The sequence below is a fragment of the Rosa chinensis genome, chromosome 7 (assembly GCF_002994745.2).
Source record: "Rosa chinensis cultivar Old Blush chromosome 7, RchiOBHm-V2, whole genome shotgun sequence".
NCBI classification, from domain to species: domain Eukaryota; kingdom Viridiplantae; phylum Streptophyta; class Magnoliopsida; order Rosales; family Rosaceae; genus Rosa; species Rosa chinensis.
In genome coordinates this window covers 59,149,214-59,172,113 of record NC_037094.1, presented here as the reverse complement: position 1 = coordinate 59,172,113, position 22,900 = coordinate 59,149,214, and the positions used below count along the sequence as shown (strand labels likewise).

At 39.8% G+C, this 22,900-nt stretch overlaps 1 long non-coding RNA gene across 1 annotated transcript; it reads left to right on the top strand.

The window, feature by feature from the left end:
* Window positions 1-1,666: 1,666 nt before the first annotated feature.
* On the top strand, window positions 1,667-4,473 carry LOC112179432. Its single transcript, XR_002927755.2, has 5 exons — window positions 1,667-2,131; window positions 2,268-2,318; window positions 2,632-2,853; window positions 3,711-3,858; window positions 4,076-4,473. It is a non-coding gene; the product is annotated as an uncharacterized LOC112179432 (long non-coding RNA).
* Window positions 4,474-22,900: the final 18,427 nt, after the last annotated feature.

The window sequence follows — 22,900 nt, the reverse complement described above, 5'->3', positions numbered from 1 at the left end:
TGCTGGACTACAAGCGCATCAACGATGTGCTGGACAAGCACCTAGAGAAGTCCTCCTCATCCACATCCAGAGCTTTGGCCAATAGTAAAGACAAAGAAAGGCTCTCTGTGCCCACCACTTCCGCCATAAAGTCTCAGCTCGATCACTATGCAGCTGCCGCTGTCGCCCCCTCGCTCGTCAAGAACAAATGCACCAATGGTGGGTCTCATTTTCAATGGTTTTATGTTTTGAATTGTTGGGTTTGTGAAATTTGGCTTGGTTGTTGTGGGTAGAGTGGATTTGGAAGATTTTAGTGTAGTGGATTTTGTTTGTTAGTAGCTGTAATTTCCTTTAGGACTCTGGGTTATTAGTACATGGTTCGATTTTTCCTTTTTTGTGGTGTATGATGGTAAGCAAGTATGGTGTGTGTTTGGTAAAAGGTGCTTAAACTATGTAAAGAGATGTTAGTTTTAGTTGATGTAGTAAGGCTGAGAGATGGGAAAAGTTGAAAGCTCATACATAGAGAAGATGTAGAGTTTCGAGCCAAAGCCAGTTCTTCTAGAGCTAGAAGAGAGGTAGGGGCAATTTTGAAAATTTGCCTGATAGGTGGGGCCCACATGATCTGACATGGCGCGCCTCGTCAGCGAGTTAACGGATTCAATTGACGGAATGACCTATTAGATGAGATTTGATAATGCAGGGGTGTTTTTTGATGAAATTGAAAGTTGAGGGACTGAATCGATGTTGGACTCAAACTATAGGGTACTAAACAGTATCTAGCCTTTTTAAAAAAAAAAACACTTATGCAATGAGTTGTAATTGGTTCGATAAGTGGCAGGAAAGATTACGCGCAGAAGATGAAGAGGATGAAGAAGACGATGAAGAAGATGAAGAGATGGAAATGCATGCAACACAAGTTATGACGACGGCAGCCAGTTGGTTGGCTAATGAACAACTCCGTCCACAACCATAATTGGCTGAGTCGGTTCCAGGGCGCAAATACATCCCTCGATTTCGTTCGCGTGCGAACGAAGATCTACTGCAAATGTATTTTGTCAAAAATCTGATCTACCCACAAGAAATATTCAGACGCCGCTACCAAATGAGCATAAAGTTTTTCTTTTCCTACTAGATGATGTCTAGTCAGCTAACCCCTACTTCAGGCAAAAACGCGACAATAAAGGCCAACTCGGCTTTTCGCCTCATGCAAAATTGTCTTGCGCACTCCAAATGATGGCTTACGGACAAGTGGCAGACTCTCTTGTTGAAAACTTCATGATGGCTGAATCTACTGCTATAGAAAACTTTGATGAATTTTATTGTACGATCATCACTATCTACCAGCAATGATATCTTCGAGCACCAAACAGGGAGGATCTAAAAAGGCTCTTACAGAGAGCCCAAAGACGAGATTTCCTTGTAATGATAGAATCATTCCACTGCATACATTGGTACACTACTAGAAATATGATAATAGACATCACGTCATTTAAATCGGTTAAGATTTCATGCGATGTAAAAAATTATTTTAACATCGGTTTCTGAAAAACCGATTTCTATTTATATAATTAACATCAGTTTTTACTGTTGACTGATGTCTAAAATTTGGTTCAAAAATTTTAAAACACGCGGAAATCCAAAGTTAAAGGTTTTCGTGCAAGCGGGAACAAAATTAGACTTGGTCCGTTTCCTCACTCAGTAGCGACCCATTTGCCCTGCTCTTCCCCGAAACTCTATGTCTCTATCCCTTTCCTCCTCTCTCTCTCTCTCTCTCTCTATGTCCTGATCGAAACAAAACACAAAACTCTAGAAAACGATTCTCTCTCTCACTCAGTAGCGACCCATCCTAATCGACCCAAACCACAAAACCCTAGAAAACAAATAGATTTCTTTGTCGTCAGCTCGGAGGTGGACTGGATGGAGCTGTGTGGCCATGCTTCTAGTCGTGGCCAAAGGACGAGCGGCCTAGCGTTGACTCGTCGGAGGAAGGCAAAGAAGATGGTGGCTCCGGAGAGTCTACCCTGATGGTTGGAGATCGATGACAAAAGAAACAGAGTCCTCCAGATCCACTTTCTCTCTCCTCCTCTTTCTCGTCTGTGCTTTTCTCTGGTCTAGTACTGTGGTCCTCTTCGGAGCTCTAGCTGTAATTGAGGTAAAAATTTCTGCTAATTCATCGATCCAGTACTCTGGTCCGGTAATCGGGAGTTAAAAATTATTTCTAGATACTATAATGGAGGGTCATCTTGGTTTTGGTTTTAATGAGTTGAATTTGGCTTTCATTGTGTTAGATAAGCAATTAGTTGCGGGAGAGTTCGAACATGGAGAGGCCCATGTGGAAGGTTAGCTAAAGAAACTTTATCTCTGCTTTCTAATTGAAGAAAGTTTGGTTTTTTATCTGGGTTTTGAGGGTGAAGTGTTCTGGGATTTGATAATGGTTTGTGTTTATGTTTTTCATGATAAAGTTTGAATCTATGAACTAGGTTTTTGAGTTTAAAATTATGGGTATTTGGGTTTGACATGTGTAGGTTTTGTTATCTGTGATTGCTGAACTGTAAGCATGTGGCAATAATTGTAGTTTTTGTTTACAATATCTCTGATTCGTTTGGTTGGAGTAAGATTCTGACTGGATTTTTGTTATGAGATTCATATCAGACTTGATTCAACCTAGTACCAGTGCAAGAGAGTCTGCTCAAGAAGTTGGGAAAAGCATGTGTGGTGGTACTGCAGACTTTGGTGATCCTGTGACTTTCAGATTTGGAGAAGGAAAATAATGCTAGGGTGGACCAGCAGAGGCCAATAGTTGAAAGTAGCGTGGACAGAAAACACGAGTTCTATTCATCTAAGCAAAATGATGATTTTGCAGCTTTGGAACAGGTACTGTATTCTATTATTATCTGCTGGTGAATCTTTACAATGTCCACTGTTTCCATTTCTTCTCCATTTAAAATATATATACATGTATCTAATTAGAGCGTAAAAATGTCCTCAAGCATTTAAGTAGTTGGTCACTGTGAACCCTTGTTCAATACACATGTAGCATGAAGAAGGAATGGAATGATTTGCAGTTTGATTTATTGAAATTCCTGTCTGATGGAAATATAGGGTTGATTGTTAAAGTTCATCCCATGTAATAAGTTATACTGATGACATAGTTGTGAGATACAATTTTTGAGGGGCAGTAAACATGGCTACAGTTAGAATGAAAAGATGTAGATTGTAATGAAGTCTCTAACATGGAGATACTGACATATACAGTTGAAGCATGAAGTACCTGTCTTTCAAATGCATCAGGAAGGTACTGGGGCTATTTGGATCATATGTACTCCTAGAATACTTCTCAAGGTTGCCATTGTTCTGTTAAGAAAAAAAATAGCTTTAGCATAGCTGAGAAGGATAAGTTTACCAAGCCAATACCTATTCACCTGATCCATTTGGCCTTTTTTTTTAGTGAGATGATTTCATCTTTCTAAATCATTATTTGCCAAGTTTCTTTAGTCATATAGTTAATTAAGTTTCATTACCATTCTGTGTTTGAATTATAGTTTGTGAGCAATTATTCTGTCTTTTTGTGGAAGATCTTAGGTTGGAATACTGGCAAAGAGAAAGCTTTAATTAACACTTTTGCGTTCTGTACATTTAAATTTAATGGTAAATTTGCTCTACTGAGCTCATTTGGTTGGAATAATTTTTTGATAATGTATGTTCTGCATTTGTCGTTTCATGTTATGCAGCACATTGAAGATTTGACACAAGAAAAGTTTTCTTTGCAACGAGCACTCGAGGCTTCACGTGCTTTAGCTGAGTCATTGGCTTCTAAAAATTCTTCTTTGATAGAGACTTATAACCAACAGTTTTGGCTGCATAACATGATATTTCGGGGTATTATATTTGTGTATCTGTTTAGTTTGTCTGTGCATTAGTAGCAGCATGTAATATATGACGCATGGATATACAGCATGGTATTATTTTATGTCTGCTTTCTCATAAAAATATCATTATATGTTTTGTTGGACAATAGTTATGACCTCCACTAGAAAGGTCATTAAACATGTCATTGCTTCAATCTAACTTTCTTCTGTTTGCTTGTCCTCCACAGAAGCGTTGTTGACCAACTAAAATCTAACATGGAAACGTTACAAGCAGAGATCAAGGCCCAGATGGTTAGAGTTGATAATCCCTTATTTCTGGTCATTCTGGATCTCATTTACATCTGAAGGGTTTATATAACATGCGCATATATATAGATAGATAGATCTATATAGAATACATTTTAATGCAGTTATGCTTTGAGTGTTAAGAGAATGCCTAGAATGGTGCGGTGGCTGACAGAAAATTGTTAAGTGACTTACAGAATGGGGAAGGATATCCTTACAAGTACGAGGGATTGTATATAAGGATGTACATGGAGAAGTTTAGGCCATATGTCCCCTTCTCCCTACTCTTTGTACTTGTTTTATCAAAAATAGTATTAATGAGAATTTTCTTTGTTAACAACTTGTATTCTCATTGTGATATTTTTCTAGTGAAGAAACTGATTTATGCACATAGGGAGCAAATCACCTTTAAACTAGAAATTGAAGCATGAAGAACGAAAAGACAACTACATGAAAAAAAAACTGATGTTATAAATGACTAAGAACATCAGTTCTATAATAGTAGATTGTAAACTGATGTTAGTAAAGAAAATGTACATCGGTTCCTTAAAAGGAAGCGATGTCTAGAAACATTTTAAACATCGGTTGTTTAAAAATAAGCGATGTGTGGAGTAATTTTAAACATCGGTTGCTTAAAAAGAAGCGATGTCTGGAGTCATTTTTAACATCGGTTGCTTAAAAGGAACCGATGTCTGGAGTCATTTTGAACATCGGTTGCTTAAAATGAACCGATGTCTGGAGTCATTTTTAACATCGGTTACTTAAAAGGAACCGATGTCTAGAGTCATTTTTAACATCGGTTAACAACCGATGTCTAAGTTTTCATGATTTTTAACATCACCCACTAATACATCGGAAATTTTTTTATTAGACATCAGTTAGGAATCCTAACTGATGTCTATGAACTTTATTCTAGTAGTGGTAGTGGAAGAACTGTCCAACTGGATGGCAAGGAAGCTTTAGTGTCAAATCAAGAAAGTCAACCATTGTTCTCGAAGCCGTTGTGGATTTTGTTACATGGATCTGGCATGCCTTTTTTGGAATTCCTAGTACACAAAATGACATAACAGTCCTCGGGCATCACTGTATGATATGCTCACTGAAGGTCATTCACCACAACTAGACTACTACTTCAATAATCATCGTTATAACATGGGTTACTATCTCGCTAATGGCATCTACCCTAAGTGAGCAACGCTTGTCCAAGCAATCAGGCGCAGTCAAAATGAAGTTGAAGCATATTTCACCACCAAACAAGAGGTTTATTGCAAAGACGTTGAAAAGGCATTTGGTGTACGTTCTCCAGGCAAGATAGGCAATCATTAGACAACCTGCAAGAGGGTGGAGTTTGGAAAATTTGTCCAATATCATGATGGCATGCATTAACCTTCATAATATGATTGTTGAGGATGAACGTGCCGATTACTACAATGGCGAGTTTGATGATGACGAACGGGATCCAAATAGGTCCAGAACAGCTAGAGCCAGCATCTTAGACGAAGTGAGAGAAAATTTGGAAAGAGATCCAAGATCCGGAAGAATTACAATGTCGGAATATATGTCTCAATACAGAATGATACGTTCTCCTGTTGGCAACCGACATTTACAATATGATCTTGTCCAACACCTCTTGTCAATGCAAGGTCAAGCACCATGAATTTGATCTTTGCTATGTGATTGAGTTTTCAAAGCTTTGAATTTGTGATTTTAATAATTGACATGGTTGTCACTGACAAGTGTTTGCATTTTACTACTTTCTTCTGTTCCCTTTTAAATGCTTTTGTAATGAATAAAACAAATATTGAAAATATGACACATGGTTTACTACTTTTATTAAACATTTATTTCATATAAATTAAAGCCACCGAGATTTGCAACTCTCCCACGTCCTTTCTACCAAAATAGTATCTTGGATCTCCATGAATTTTTGTTGGACTTGGGTCCAAAGACCATCTTCCGATTGACTTGTACCATTGACAGAATTTTGGGATACTTTCATGAAAGCAACGGTGAGTGCTTCATCTTCCAACTGTGACCGATTCACACTTCTTTTCGACGAACTAGCCATTTTCGATAAAGAAAAAATAAATTAGAGCTTAAGAAGAATAGGGAGAAAATGAAAGATTGAAAATAGAGAGATATATATGAGGAAGTAGAAGGAAGATGTGAAAAATAAAGTTGAGGTTATATGTATTTATAGTGTAAAAAAAAAGGGCTAGATGACGTCAGCACAACTAGCCGTTGCTGACGTCATGCATGCAAAACAGCTAACCCTACGTGAGGCTCCCCACTTTTTGAACCAATTTTTAAAGGGCTATAGGGCTATTTGAAGGGTTATGTTTAGCCCTTGGACATGCACTTTATCTCTCATTTATGGCCCTTTAACCCTTAACCATTTGGGTTGGATATGAATTGGGTCAAATTTTTAGGTTGGAGAAGGCCTTATGACCCACATCCAACAAATTTTTCTGTTGTCCTAAATAAATTCCTCCGATTCCCCCAAATTTCTTTACGTTTTATTTACAGGCTTGTTGGTATAGACATGTTTACTAGATGCATGTATAGTACTGTATGTTATACAATTAGCTTTCCTTCATTCAAGCATGTCACGTTTTGTAGATCCTAGAAGGAGCCTAGAGGGGGGTGAATAGGCTCACAACCAATTTTTTTCGTTCAAAAACTTTCTCAGGGATTGCAACTGGATGATCAATGTTGAGTGCTGATATTGAATAGAATGTATTGAACAATAAACCAATCCAACTAAAGCAATAAAGAACACATATTTTGTTGGCGCAGTAAAACCCTATCAAGGGAAAACATCTGAGTGACCTTTACTCTTGAAAGACCAAAACCAAATTACTAATAAAACCAAATCACAAGATTACAACACAGAGGTTACACTGATCACGGCAACCTTTCTAGATTCACTCACTAGACTGTTTGTACTCAAATCTTGCTAATTCTTTACAGAAGTGAACATCTCAGAAATCTTACTAACACACAAGCTATGAACGCAGCAAGTCCTTCTTGAAGATTTTACCTTTGAAGTTTGCAATACCCAATTGACCTCATGGGATGCAAGAGATGAATATGCATGAATGGTTTTGTGTTTTTCAAATTGTTTTCAACATGGAACAAGACACTTTGAAAAGCAGAAAACCAAAGAGATAAACTCTTGATAAACAAAGGGACTGAAAAAACAAAAGTATTTTCAATACCAAGAATGAACAGAGTAACCAAGTATATATAGGAGGAAGAGGAAAATCAGTTCACTTAACAACCCCTTAAGCTTAGTTGGAGTAGGTAAACTGATACCCATAATTTCAGATTGCACATATATATAAACCTATGCTCCTAATTTCAATTAGGAATACCAATTCTAGAAGCCAAACACTCCAACTCTTTAATAAAAAATGACACCGGAATGAAACCCATGAAAAACCATTGACTTTTGTGAAAGAGATGCCATGTATGAGCTTCCTTGAGCCATGATGAAGAGGGGTCTTCTTTTGATATTCAAGTTTGAAGCTTGATCTTGGACAAGATAGCAAGATGAGATGGGATGGGGAAGCATGACAACAAGGCAGCAAAATGAGATGAGGTTGCAAGTTGCAATTGAACTATTTTTCAAACTTGGTCTTGGTCTTTGACAGCAAGGCAGCCCCCAAAGAGAAGAAGAGGCAAGTTGCAATTGAACTATCATGCTAAGATGGGAAGCTGACAGCAAACTGATCTTCAAGATGGTATTTCGACAGCAATACAACCACAAGGATAAGCATGACTTGGGCTCTCACACTTTGGGCTTAATTAATAAACACATGACTTGGGCTTCATCAGTAGTGTTTTGTTAAAAGAGGGAATGCCAATTATAAACTTATACTAACAATCTCCCCTTTGGCATTCCTAAACAAAACACTACTTTGCAACACAAGACTAGCCTAATACTTAGATAGCAGCTGCAAAACAAACCAACAACAATTGCACAAGAAATACCAAGTGAAGCATGGGCCATTAAGGCACAAGCAAAAACAATGTACCCAAGCATTTTAAGATCTCATGAAGCATTAGCAATAAGGAACAGCTACAAAAGCCACCAAAAACACCCTAACACTTCTTCCCCTTTTTGTGTAGGAATGACAAAGAGAAAACGCTATCAACAACAACAGATAACATCCATTCAAGAGCACAAGTCAGCAGAAAAATGCAAATGGCCAACTTGGATAATATTTTTGAACTAACAACCTTCAATTTTGAAGAACACAAGGAAAACTACATTTATTAATTACTACTCCTCCTCAATATATGCAGCGGATTATTGAGAATTTTAAAGATGCAAGCAAGCAAGAAGAGACATAGTCAATCCCAGATTTATCTTTAACAAGTTAGGCAAAGAGCCACAAAGGAATGCAGACCAGATTTGAATCCCTCCAGATCCCACAAAGAAACTCATGACACTTTGACAGTTCCTTTTTATAAACACAGCTCAAGGAAGACTTGTAGCATTTCATGATTCTTGAATTTTTTTTTAGAAACTTGAGCAAAACCATCCAAGGGAAAGAATTGATACACAAGAGATTATAAAGGAATGAGATGCAATCCTATTTGAGTTTATTGATCCTTATCACTCCAATATTTTTTTTTTAAATTTATTTAGCTCATAATCATTGACTTTGTTAAGCTTGAGCTTTCCGAAGTCATGGGTTCGAGTCACCATGGGGGCAGAAGTGGAACCCTTTGATCCTCTTTCGATAAAAGATAAAAATAAAAAGCTTGAGCTTTCCGAAATAAACCATATTTTTGACCCTTGTAACAAGTCTTATGTCAATGGCTATCAAACTAGTTGGTTTTAAGGCATTAAGTGTGACAAGGACACTCCTAAGGACATATCAACTAGAGTCAAAAAGAGGATATCAAACAAGAAAATACCACCGGGGTGACCAAACCATTTCCTTTTCTTCCCAATTCTCATATCATTCACCATGACCGAGGCCCATTTACTTTAGGAATAGCCTGGCCAAGCTTCTCTAAATATTTTCACGAAGAAGCATAAACTACTCATCTCAAACCATCATAAAAACTGAGCACAATATAAAACCCCACAAGAGATTTAGGTGCAAGAGTTTAAGATAATAGACTTTTCAAACAAAAAAGGATCAGTGAACAATAGAAAGCTGATGCAAAGAGTCTTGAGAACCTTGAGTGACCAAGGAAGAAGAAATTTTGAACGAACTGTTCTCTAATCTTAGGTCAAGACTGTTGGAACTTGTGGGTCCCACATGGAAGAAGGGTTAAAGGCTAATGGCCTTTATAGGGAGCTTCCCATATAAAGAAGTAAATGGATGACATGTATAGAAGTGGGCTTTGTGGGCTTTTCTAGTGGGTTTCCCATTGGATTATGCAAATATATATAAGTCAAAGATGGGCCTTGGGCCTTGGGGCTCTTGGGCTCGGTTTGACTAAATCTGATTTTATTTTTTGCTTAACTGTTCAATTTTCGGATAAAATCTAACAGTTGCAATAGATGGAATCAAACAACGTCAAACAACTGCCGACGCAACTGTTCATCTTGGCTTTTATATAAGGACGACCTTCGGTCGTCATTATCCATCGATTGATCTTCTTCTTCCTTTCCCCAAAAAGTTATTCTGAGAAACATAAAGTAGAATTCGTCAGGGTCAAGTTCTTGTGCAAGAACTTGTACCAGATAGTTGTATCCTCTAGATAGACGTCTGAAACTACAGCACAAGTAGGGGCGAATTTCTGTCTTAGGTCACTGCATTGCAGGCCTCTATCTGATCAAGTTAGTGATTCAATTTCGAATTAAAGTTATTTGATTTCAATTGATTATTATTATTATATATTCAATTTGTGATTTAGATTATATATATATATATATATATATATACGGTTACTGTTCGTATATACTGATTGGTTCTAACATTCTAAGACAGAAATTCATGGATCAATCGGTATCTACTACGAAGAATCATGTGGAGAAACCTGAGAAATTCAAGGGTTCGGATTTCAAACGTTGGCAACAGAAGATGTTGTTCTATTTGACAACTCTTCATGTGGCAGATGTTCTCACAACCGAGGCTCCAAAGGATCTTCCCGAAGGAGATGGAGAGAATGTTCCAACTGATGCTCAAAAGGCCGAAAATCAGAAGGCCATTGTTGCCTGGGCGAGCAATGAGTTTATGTGCAGGAATTATATCCTCAATGCCTTAGACGATTCCTTGTATGATATTTACTCATCATTCAAAACAGCAAAGGAATTATGGGAGTCGTTGGACAACAAATACAAGACTGAAGTTGCTTGTTCAAAGAAGTTTGTCATTGGCAAGTTTCTGAATTACAAGATGGTCGATGCCAAGTCTGTTGTCAAGCAAGTGGAGGAACTCCAAGTCATTGTTCATGAGTTAGATGAAGAAGGTATGGGACTGAACTCGAATTTTCTTGTTGGTTCTGTTATTGAAAAGTTACCTCCTTCATGGAAAGATTTCAAAGTATATCTGAAACATCTAACTGAGGACATGAATTTTGAGCAATTGGTTCTGAAACTTCGTGTTGAAGAGGATCACCGGAAGAATGAAAGGGCTGATGCTACTTCTATGGAGCCAAACGCAAACATGATTGGAGGAAGTCCATCAAAGGCCAAGTTTCAGAAAAACAAAGGCAAGAATGTTGCTGCCAAACCAAGTCTTGCTGCTGCCAAGAAGTCACTCGCCCCACAAAAGACCAAAGTTTTCAAAAAATCACAAATTGGTGGATGTTGGGTGTGTGGCAAACCAGGGCATAGAGCAAAAGAATGTCACTTCAAGAAAGATCAAGGAGGTGGTGGTTCTGGAAATTCCAACAAACAAGCTAACCTTGCTGAAACTGAAAATCAATTCATTGGAGTGGTTTCTGCAGTAAATCTGGTAACTAATACAACTGATTGGTGGATTGATACTGGTGCTTCAATGCACGTATGCTCTGCAAGGGAGATATTCACTTCATACCAGCCAATCAAGGAAGAAGAACCTTTGTTCATGGGGAATGCCACAACTGCCAAAGTTGAAGGAAAAGGGAAGGTGATTCTGAAATTCACTTCTGGAAAAGAACTTGTACTTACTAATGTACTTCATGTACCAGAAATATGTAAGAACCTAGTGTCTGGTCCTGTTCTAAGTAACAAGGGATTCAAACTAGTGTTCGAATCTAACAAATTTGTACTCACCAAGGGTGGGGTGTATGTAGGAAAGGGTTACCTTAGTGAAGGGCTCTTTAAACTTAATGCTGTACCTACTATGGCTGCAGCTATTAATAATAATAATGCAGGCACTAGCGCTGCTTCTATGTACATGGTTGAGTCCTCTTCCTTATGGCATTCTAGACTAGGCCATGTTAATTTTCGTTCTTTACAAAGAATGTTAAATTTAGGCATGCTGCCAAAGAGTTCAATGAATAAAATGACTAAGTGTGAAATCTGCATTGAATCAAAATATGCAGGTCACTCTCACAAATCTGTAGAGAAATCCAATGAAGTTCTTGGTTTAATCCATAGTGATTTGTGTGATTTTAAATCAACTCCAACTCGTGGGGGAAAGAATTATTATATATCATTCATAGATGATTGCAGTAAATATTGTTATGTATATTTGATACATAGCAAAGATGAGGCTTTAAATATGTTCAAAACATATAAAGCTGAAGTTGAAAATCAACTTGGGAAAAGAATAAAAATTCTAAGATCTGATAGAGGTGGAGAATATGAATCCAAAGACTTTGCAGAATTTTGTTCCTCTCATGGCATTGTGCATCAAACTACAGCTCCATATACTCCACAACAAAATGGAGTAGCCGAACGAAAGAATAGAACCTTGAAGAATATGATAAATTCAATGTTAATTAGTTCGGGAGCACCACATAATCTATGGGGAGAGGCTTTGCTTACTGCAAATATGATATTAAATAGGATTCCTCATAAACTAAGTGATCAATCTCCTTATGAACTATGGAAAGGAAGATTGCCTACTTATAAAACTATGAAAGTGTGGGGTTGTCTTGCTAAAGTTCAAGTTCCCTTTCCAAAGAGAACTAAACTTGGACCAAAAACAATAGATTGCATATATATTGGCCATGCCAATAATAGTGCTGCCTATAGATTTTTGGTTTACAAATCCGATATTGCTGATATAAGCATAAACACAATCATAGAATCTGCTGAAGCAGAATTTTTTGAAGACAATTTTCCTTACAAGGATAGAACAAATCCAAGGAAAAGAACGTATGAAGATAATACGCTGCCTCAAAGTGAGTTAAACAAAAGTATTGAAATTGGGGAAAATGATACTTCTACTGTTCAAGAAGAAATTCTAGAACCAAGGAGAAGTAAACGTGGAAAGATTGCTAAAGAGTTTGGACCCGAATTTATGACCTTTAATCTTGAAGGAGAACCTCAAACATATAAGGCTGCCATGGAATCCTCGGAAGCACCTTATTGGAAAGAGGCTATTCAAAATGAAGTGGAATCCATTATACAAAATAATACTTGGACATTGGTTGATTTGCCTCCTGGACATAAACCAATAGGCCATAAATGGATTTTTAAAAGAAAGATGAGACCTGATGGTACCATAGAAAAATATAAAGCTCGTATAGTAGCTAAAGGGTATCGTCAAAAAGAAGGTGTAGATTTTTTCGACACTTATTCGCCGGTGACAAGAATTACGTCCATACGAACTCTAATTGCTATAGCAGCTGTACACAATTTGGAAATACACCAAATGGATGTGAAAACCGCATTTCTAAATGGCGAACTAGATGAAGAAATCTACATGAAACAACCTGAAGGGTTTATTGTTAAAGGTCAAGAAAATAAAGTTTGTAAATTAGTTAAGTCTCTATACGGACTTAAACAAGCTCCCAAGCAATGGCATGAGAAATTTGATAATACACTATTATCAAATGGATTCAACATTAATGAATGTGACAAATGTGTCTATGTCAAAGAATGCAAAAACGCATTTGTCATTGTATGTTTATATGTGGACGACATGCTCATTATGGGAACGAGTAAGGATGTAATAAATCAAACAAAGAAAATGTTGCATTCCTCATTTGATATGAAAGATATGGGAATTGCGGACGTGATTCTTGGTATTCGAATTCAACGGCATTCGGATGGTTACATACTTACTCAATCTCATTATGTAGAAACAGTCCTTAGAAAATTTGGACACTATGATGATAGACCGGTGGTTACTCCATTTGATCCCTCTAGTCATCTTAAGAAAAATCAAGGTGATAGTGTGTCTCAATTGGAGTATACACAAGTTCTTGGAAGTTTAATGTACATAATGAATTGTACAAGACCGGATTTGGCATATAGTGTAAGTCGACTTAGTAGATACTCAAGCAATCCGGGAAAAGAACATTGGATTGCCTTAGTAAGAGTCTTACGATATCTAAAGCATACAATAGACTATGGGTTACATTATACCAAATATCCTCCCGTAATAGAAGGATATTGTGATGCAAATTGGATTTCCAATAATTCGGAAAGTAAGTCCACAAGTGGATACGTATTTACACTTGGAGGTGCAGCCGTATCTTGGAAATCATCAAAACAAACTGTGAATACACGCTCAACTATGGAAGCAGAATTTGTAGCCTTAGACAAAGCCGCCGAAGAAGCGGAATGGCTCAAAAATTTCCTAGAAGGTATTCCATTGTGGCCAAAGCCTGTTACGGCCATTTGCATACATTGTGATAGCATGGCTACTCTTACTAGAGCAAAGAACCAAATCTACAATGGCAAATCGAGGCATATAAGGCGACGTCACAAAACAATTAGAGACTTGCTCAAGAATGGAATTATTTCCATTGACTATGTAAAGTCAAAGGAGAATATAGCGGATCCTTTGACTAAAGGCCTTAATAGAGAGCAAGTCCTATTTACATCGAGGGGAATGGGCTTAAAGCCAATACAATGAGTCAATACTTGGCGGAAACCTAACCTAGCAACATTGGAGATCCCATGGTCTAGATTCAATAGGCAAACTAGTTGGGGAAGACTCAAGATATTTAACACACACATATATGCTCATTCCTAAGATAAAACAAAGTGTGTTTTCCGTTGACGATTGAGGGATGAATATTAATATATATTCTTAATAATGCTAATAGCTTTTAAGTGGGATAGTACGGACTATTCTTAATTGGCATTACCTATATGAGATTGATGTGGGGTCGCATCTATGAGAACCAACATGGCTAAGTTCTCTAAAACTCTCACGAAGTAAGGAGTTGTTCAGGACCAAAATGAACACAACCGTAAGAATTTGGACTATGTCTAGATATGATATGTGTGATACTTGTTGTCTCGGTTTACTACAAAACGTGAATAGTTCAAGACTTGAGTTCACTACTTCACAAAGTAAATCCGATAAGTATTCACTATGAAAGGTTCAAGTCCAAAAGACACCTTTTCCGATGCATATCCTATCAAAGTTCTCCGAAATAAACGATACGTTCCTAATTCGATCTCTTATTTTCTATTCAAATGTGGGGTATTGTTAGGGTTTGAATCGAAAATGTGGGGTATTGTTGGAACTTGTGGGACTTTAGTCCCACATGGAAGAAGGGTTAAAGGCTAATGGCCTTTATAGGGAGCTTCCCATGTAAAGAAGTAAATGGATGACATGTATAGAAGTGGGCTTTGTGGGATTTTCTAGTGGGTTTCCCATTGGATTATGCAAATATATATAAGTCAAAGATGGGCCTTGGGCCTTGGGGCTCTTGGGCTCGGTTTGACTAAATCTGATTTTATTTTTTGCTTAACTGTTCAATTTTCGGATAAAATCTAACAGTTGCAATAGATGGAATCAAACAACGTCAAACAACTGCCGACGCAACTGTTCATCTTGGCTTTTATATAAGGATGACCTTCGGTCGTCATTATCCATCGATTGATCTTCTTCTTCCTTTCCCTAAAAATTTATTCTGAGAAACATAAAGTAGAATTCGTCAGGGTCAAGTTCTTGTGCAAGAACTTGTACCAGATAGTTGTATCCTCTAGATAGACGTCTGAAACTACAGCACAAGTAGGGGCGAATTTCTGTCTTAGGTCACTGCATTGCAGGCCTCTATCTGATCAAGTTAGTGATTCAATTTCGAATTAAAGTTATTTGATTTCAATTGATTATTATTATTATATATTCAATTTGTGATTTAGATTATATATATATATATATATATATATATACGGTTACTGTTCGTATATACTGATTGGTTCTAACAAAGACTTAGTTAGTCCTTACCAGGATTGAAACTATCCATGCAATCCCAAACCAAAATAAAATACTTATTTTTTCACATCCTACACTAAATGCAGCATACATAATATATAACATATAGCCTGCATATATGAGTGAGAATATTCAAACAGTACAGCACACTCCAATAGACTTCCTAAGAGACTCAAAACGAAGGTTGTCTAAAGGTTTTGTAAACAAATTAGCCAATTGATTTTCAGTGGGAATGAATTCCAGCTTAAGGATATTTGTATCAACAAGATCACGAATGAAATGATATCGAATATCAATATGCTTTGTATTATCGTCGTCCTTAAGCCTTGCCGTGAGATCTGAGAAGGTTCTGCAATCTCCGTGAAGCTGTTGATCCTTAGAAGACGAAGATCTTTTGACGTGAAGTCGAGCACTTTTGAGCATACCAGAGTTTCTATCGTTGAGGTTGGTAGCCCCAAATCTCGTTCTTGTTTTATTGGTTTTTTTTGTTTATTTCTGTCGATTTCTGGTTTTCTACTTTCCGAAGTGATTTCTGGCACTCTCCGGTGTCTCTAAGGGTCTAGAGTTGTGTTTGCGGGTGGGTTTTGGGTGTTTGATAGGAGATTGAGGGTTCTTGCCCTGGTAGATGGTCGAATCTGGGTTGGAGTGAGTGCGTTTTGTTCATGTTCTTGGGCGACAACAGATAAGGGTGAGTTTAGATCTTGTTTGAACTGACTGGTTTGGGTTTTAGGGTTTGTGATGGCTACTGTCGTAGAGATCTCAAGCAGTGAGGATTCCGGGTCTGACGTGTCGTTCAGCATGGCAGATAGGGTATTTATATATTCGTTGCGTCCGTCTGCCCTTGCAGGAACCTCACTGTCCGAACCGCTAGACATCGAGCCGCTACAGACCATACCCTGGGAGGTGGCCATAGGTCGTGCCGGTAATGCGGAGAGCTCTAGGTTGGGGGAGGAAGCCGAGGCCCTCCATAGGCACGAAGAGCGGTTAGCGAGTAATAGCGCCGCTAGTGGTTCTGCTGATGGAGGAGAGACTGGCGGGGAGGAGATCGAGTCAGCATGGGTTCTCTGTGATAGTACCCCTATTGATGAGGCGGCGGCGGGGGGGGGGGGCGATGACCGTTTCCACCGTAAACCGGTTGAAGCGAGTGTTTCGACTGCCCGGCGTCATGAAGCTGCGTTCGCCGCTGAAGGACGAGAGATCGTCTATGCTGCCAGCAGGGCATGCCGCCGTTCATGAGGCTATCTTCCGCCAAGGAGTGACTTTTCCCCTCCTACCGAATCTCCAAATTTTGGTATGCGAGTTCGGCCTCGCCTTTGGGCAAATTTTCCCTAACATGTGGCGGTTGTTAATGGCGATCAACTCGTTGTGGCGCTTGTCCGGTTGCGAGGGTCTAACCGTGGCGGAGGTGCTGTACTTCTATGAGTTAGTGTATGTAAAGTGCCAGGGTTGCAGTGGGCAGGTGAACCTGAGTCGCTACCAGGGGCGCCCAAGTTGATCGAGAATCTGAAAGATTCCTTGTCCTACTGGTGGGGGGTCTTTTGTGTTGCCACCGCCGGATGGGAATACCAAGCGGGGTCGAATGAGGGGGAGCCAACGTTCAGGATTAAATCAAAGTTCCAACCTATCCGAGGTTGTCGCTGGACTCCACTGCTGTTGGTTTTGTTTGTATAATGATTCCTTGTGCTAATGAGTTTGGTTTTTTTTTTTTGTAGCGGGCTTGCGCTATAACCTGACTCGTGAGGAAGAGTGCCGCGTGGCAAGGATCCGGGGCTGTTGGTAGAATCGCAATCTGCTAGATCTCCGCCTACTCACTGGGTGGGAACTGTTGGTCGATATGCAGTTGACACGCTCCCTTGGTAAGTAACATCCACTGATCCCTGCCATAGCGTTGGTTTTGCATTATGCTAACCTTTTTTTTTTTTTTTTAGACTCTCTATCGGGTAACAAAGCGAGCCGCGACGCTTTCACCAAAGCAATGGACTGTGTCGAGATAAACAATTTTCTCGAGAGCATGACGCCGCCGGTCTGGCGACCCAGCAGACGGTGGTGGATCCACAGACGCTGGCGGTGAGCCAATCTGAAACCCCAGTGGTGCTGCCGATGCCTCATCACTCTTATCTCGGAGCCGACGGTCTGCTAGTTATTCAAGCTGGGGCTGGCGGTGAGCATCATGTTGCTGGCTGAAGCCAGGCTCCGACTACCCCTGCGCAGCGGAAAGAAAGAGTGCCCCCCACTCGGCGCGGGTCCCAGCCACCAGTTACCATTGAGGGGTTGGAGCCGCAAATGACGAGGCCTGTCGCCGCTGGCACTACCCAGGCGGTTTTGCAGAGGAAACGGTGGCAGAACGACGCCGATGAGGAGGGTGAAGCCACTTGTGCGGAGACCAAAGGGGTCCGCCAGCAGAAGAAGGCAAAAAAGGCTCCGCCCACGGTGACCGCGGCCGCCAGCAGGGAGGTGCAGACGAGCGACCTGGACTCTTTTGCTGCGTATGCTGAATTCCTGGGTGACCCAGAGCAAGAGTTTTTGTTCCACCACTACGAGAGGATGGGATTCGGTGGATTGGATGGGACAGTCCGCCTAACAGTGCTACAGCAGTCACTGTTTAGCTCGGCCTTTGGCCATCTATCCTTTGGGTTGCATGAGCTCTTCCTGGCGGTTTCGAAGCAGCCTGAGGTCGAGCGGCAGTTGCTGGAGGAGCTCGAAGTCATGCTAGGCGAATTGGCGGATGCGTAGGGCAGACTGGCGGATAAGGAGCGGTAGCTGACTAAGGCAGAATGCGATGCCTCGGATGCTCGTGGTAAGCTGAAAATCGCCATCGAGCAAAACCTTGAGCAGAACGATCACATCAACCAGCTCCAGCAGGATATAGTTCAACTGAAAGAGCAGATGGTGACCAAGGTTAAGAGGATTGACATTCTTCAGAAAGACTCTGCCGCTAATCCGCCAAGGTGAAGAGATTAGAGGGTGTGGCTGCCCAGCGAGAGGCTGAGAGGAGCGGTGTTGAGGCCGCCGCTGTGGATGCCTTCAAGCAATCAGTGGCATATAAGCAAGCTTTGAGGGAGGCGGCGAAGGCCGGTGCTGTTGCCAACGTAGAGCTTCTGAATAAGAAGGGCGTCATTGAATGGGCGAAGGCGTCAGAGTCCGCCAGCACACTTATCTAGCCGTCAGCCCTAGGGGGCGGGTCCTCGGCAGTTCAACTTAGCTTGCACTCATGTAGTGGGGAGAGTGGTGATGACCCGGCGGAAGCCTCCCAGCAGACTCCGGTGCCCACCCAGTCCGAGGTCTCTAGGGCCAATGTTCTGGCGACTCGTACCAGGCCGGACGGGACCATTATGACCCCGAGCCCGACTGCGCATGGCTCTGATCAGACAAGTCGCATGGGAGCGCAGCAACCGCCGGCCGAGGGTGAGGAGCAACCGCAGGTCGAGGGTGAATAGGGCGGTGTTGAAAATCGTTGAAGACGTTGCCCTCCACCATACTTTCGTATTGCAATGTCGCTAAGGCTTGCATATGTACTATTTGCTTTTATTTTTGTAATGACTATTTTTGGGCTGGGAGTCCTGACCCTGAATGGACGGAAGTGTGAATTTTTTCAGTGTCGTATGCCTTTCCATTATTTGTTGTTTGAATGTTGCCTTTACCGCCAGAGTTTTGACTTGTGCTTTTGTTAATCATCGAAACAATAAAGGAATTAAAATTATTCCAAGTGCACGATGTAGTGGAAGTGGTCCGCTGAATACTGTTGGCGTTGCCACTTGAACTTGTGCCTGGACTTGGTGACAATGGTTTGAATAATTCCTCGTTTCATTGATTAGCTGACTAATCAGCTTTTACAAAAGCGGGGTTGTACCCGTTGGGTAGCTTCCCTTAGCTAAATATTGGAAAAAAATTTAGCTAAGTCAAGATGCTCTAGGGTAGCGGCATGACTATTTGTAGTAATATCGAAGGTGCTAGGTATTCCAAGGGTGGGTCGTTGGGACGCCGTCCTTGTCCATTAAGTAGAATGTGCCGGGGCTAACGACTTCCACAATTTTGTATGGACCTTCCCAAGTTGGGCAGAGTGCCGTTGGTGGCGGATCGGAATAACTTCCTTTATTACCCAGTCCCCCAGTTGGAGGTTCCGAGCTTTGACTCTGGCATTGTAGAAACGTGATACCCGCTGCTTGTTTTGCAAATTGTGCAAATGGGCCTTGTATCATTTCTCCTCGAGGAGGTCCTTGTCGAGGTTGACGCCTTTACTTGGTCTTGCATCAACGACTCTTTCAATTTAATCTTTACAACCTTGCCACACAAAATATTAAGTACCACAAAAACTTAAAACTCAAGCTAACTAATCTAGCATAACTTTAACAGCTAGCACATCTATGCATCTTTTGATTTTTTCATTGCAACGCAGCATTAGGGTATGATGAGTTTCTACAAAAATGTTAACTGGAGTCCACAGTAGTGTGTCTCTTCCATTTCCTCATTGGAAAACTATAAACAACACACCAAACAATGTGAAACAAGAAAGTAACTTTTGGATTCTCGTCTGACCATAGCTTCAGGGTCGAGCTGATAGTAATGGTTTTCTGTTTTCTTTTGCCAGTGTATATCAGCTCTGTAGAAGTTATAGGTTTGCAATGATATGCAGCGCTACCACTAAAGGTATTTTAACTTTTGTTTAGAATATGCAATTCAAGAATTAATGGTCTTAACTAAAGGTCATTGCTTATCTCTATGTTTTCATTTATTAAAATTCAAGATTATAGTATTGGATGTGACTTGTAGTTGTGCAGATCCATCTTTAGTTCAGGTGCTGCAGTTTGTTTGTTTGATTTTTTTGTTTTTTTTGTTTTTGGTTAATTAAATATTAACTTGTTTACCCAATAATTGTGACTTATATGTTGGTTTATACAGTTCTAGAGGGCGGTAAAGACTCAAAAATCATATAGCCAATAGCGATGAGGTGCGCATTGAAGTGGCTGATTATATACAGACTTTGGTATAGAATTTTGACTACTAAAATGATTGAGTACAGCTAGTTTTTTGCTTTGAGGCAAAGTTTGTTGATAAAACTGATTGTAGCTTGTTATTCATATGTTTCTAGGCTAGCCTTTGTAGGCTTGGAGTTTTATGTTGGATCATGAATTTAGAAAGAAAATTAATGAAATGTCCCATTTTTGGATTATGTGCTTGAGTTAAGATGTTGAGATATGTCAATTTTATTCCAAGCAGCAGCTACAATTAAACTTCTCACATCATGCTCGTCAAAAGGAAGTGATGGATATAAATGTATAACAAAACAATAATGTCAAAGAAAACGATGTCAATTCAAAGATTAGAAATCAGTATCAAAATGAAAATCAATGTCTCATGATTATCGACATATAGAAATGTGACCCCAAAATCGATGTACACAAAATCAATGCACATCGATATCTAAACACCAAACCATAATCTATTGTCAACGTACAAATCAGTTGCTATAAAGTAAACCGATTTACCATGAAATACAGGACATTGATTTTGAAAAACTGAAGTGATGTCTACAACTAAATAACACATCATTCTTAATAGATTAACCGATGTTGCTTAAAGGCACATACATCGTTCTCAAGAGAATAAGGTGGCAAGATGCATGTAAAAATGGACACGAACAAACAAAATTTTTTGGAGACTGATGTCTATGAGAGTATTAGACATCATTTCTGAAATTGTAATCGATTTAAATGTTCACTTAGGTATTGTTCGAGATATACTTTATTAAGCATAAAATGTGAAAATATGAAGAATTAAATATAGTTAACATACAAAATTATGATGATTATAACGATTATACATCGATTTGTGTTTTAGAAGCGATGTTGGTCGTTGTCCGGGACATCGGTTTTTGACGCGTTTATACTGATGCCTGGATCTTTTACATCAGCCACTAAGAGGTCGGTCGAAAATTAGTTTTACATCGGTTCTGGACTGATGTCTAATGACATATTTCTAGTAGTGACATTTTGTGGAATAACTTCCCAATGTTTAAGGAAAACTGAAATTGGGAGAGAATTGAGTTGTCCTTTCATTAATAATAGGGGCCTCTTTATATAGACGATTACAAGACATAGAATCAGAGTTGTACAAGGACAGATAATCGTACAATTAATCGGATATCTATGAATATCTCTGAGAATATCTCTAATTATAAACCCTATTACAACTAGGTCAAGTAACCTAGAGTTTGAGCCAGACACATATTCTGGATTTACTTGAACACTCCCCCTTGTATCGCGCAAACGTGGTGCTCCTCTCGTTGCCTCATTAAAAACCTTGCCAAGTAACAAAAACCTAGTGGGACAAAAATAACCTCGGTCGAAGGGGAAAAAGAGCACAACACACCCTTCACGTTTCGAGACCATACATGTAGACATCTCCCCCTGATGTTTGCATCTCCCCCTGATGACTATGGTCATGGGAGTTCGGATAACTTCCACAAACGATGCTACCAACATGTTCCTCAAAAGTGGAATTTAGGCAATGACTTAGCAAGCAAGCCTGCCCCACTTCCTCAGATTGAACCTAGTTCATTTTGATCTTGAGGAGAGTTTATTGTTGCTGATTATCCTTGGTGTTGTCGCTTTTGATGTAGCCTTGCTTCATTTGTTCAAAACAAGCAGCATTACCCTAAATGCTAGTAGGCTCATCTGTGGTAGACTTCAAACCACAATTGTTCGAACATGCGTAACTATGGATCCAATCCATATACATTCACGAACCACTTCATGAAGAGCAATAATCTCTGCATTGTTCGAAGATATAGCGACTAGGGTCTATTATGTAGACCTCCAAGATATCACGGTCTTTACCTATGGTGAACACTTAACTAGCTTGGGAATGACCTATGTATGGGTCAGGGAGACACCCAATATCAGCAAAACCTTCCAAAACACATGTCGTTTTGGGATGGGGATAGTGGACGCAGGCCACTGTTGGCGGCGTTCCTGGTGTGTGATGGGTCTAAATCCATCATCTTTCTGTAGGGATAGAACAAGCCCATATCAATCGTACATCTCAAGTACTAAAAGATATCTTTCACACCAATCTAATTGCGTCGTGTTGGTGCAGAGCTATACCTTAGCTAACAAGTTTACTGCAAATGAGATGTCCAGTCTTGTGCATTGAGTTAAGTACAATAATGCACCTATTGTACTTAAGTAAGGCACTCCTACCGCTAGCACATCTTTGTCATCATCCTTTGGACGAAGAGGATCCTTTTCAGGATCAAGACTACGGACGATCATGGGGGTGCTTGAAGGTTTGACCTTGTCAAAATGTCTAAGCATCTATTAACACGATGCTCAAGTTTTAAACCGAGACATAATCGTGTTCTTCCAAAATCCTTCATCTCAAACTCGGATTTCAAGTGTTCAGCGGTTTCCCTTAACTTTTTAAGGGCTTCCTACGAAAATCATGTCCAACATGAACCGCGATAGAATCCGAAACTTG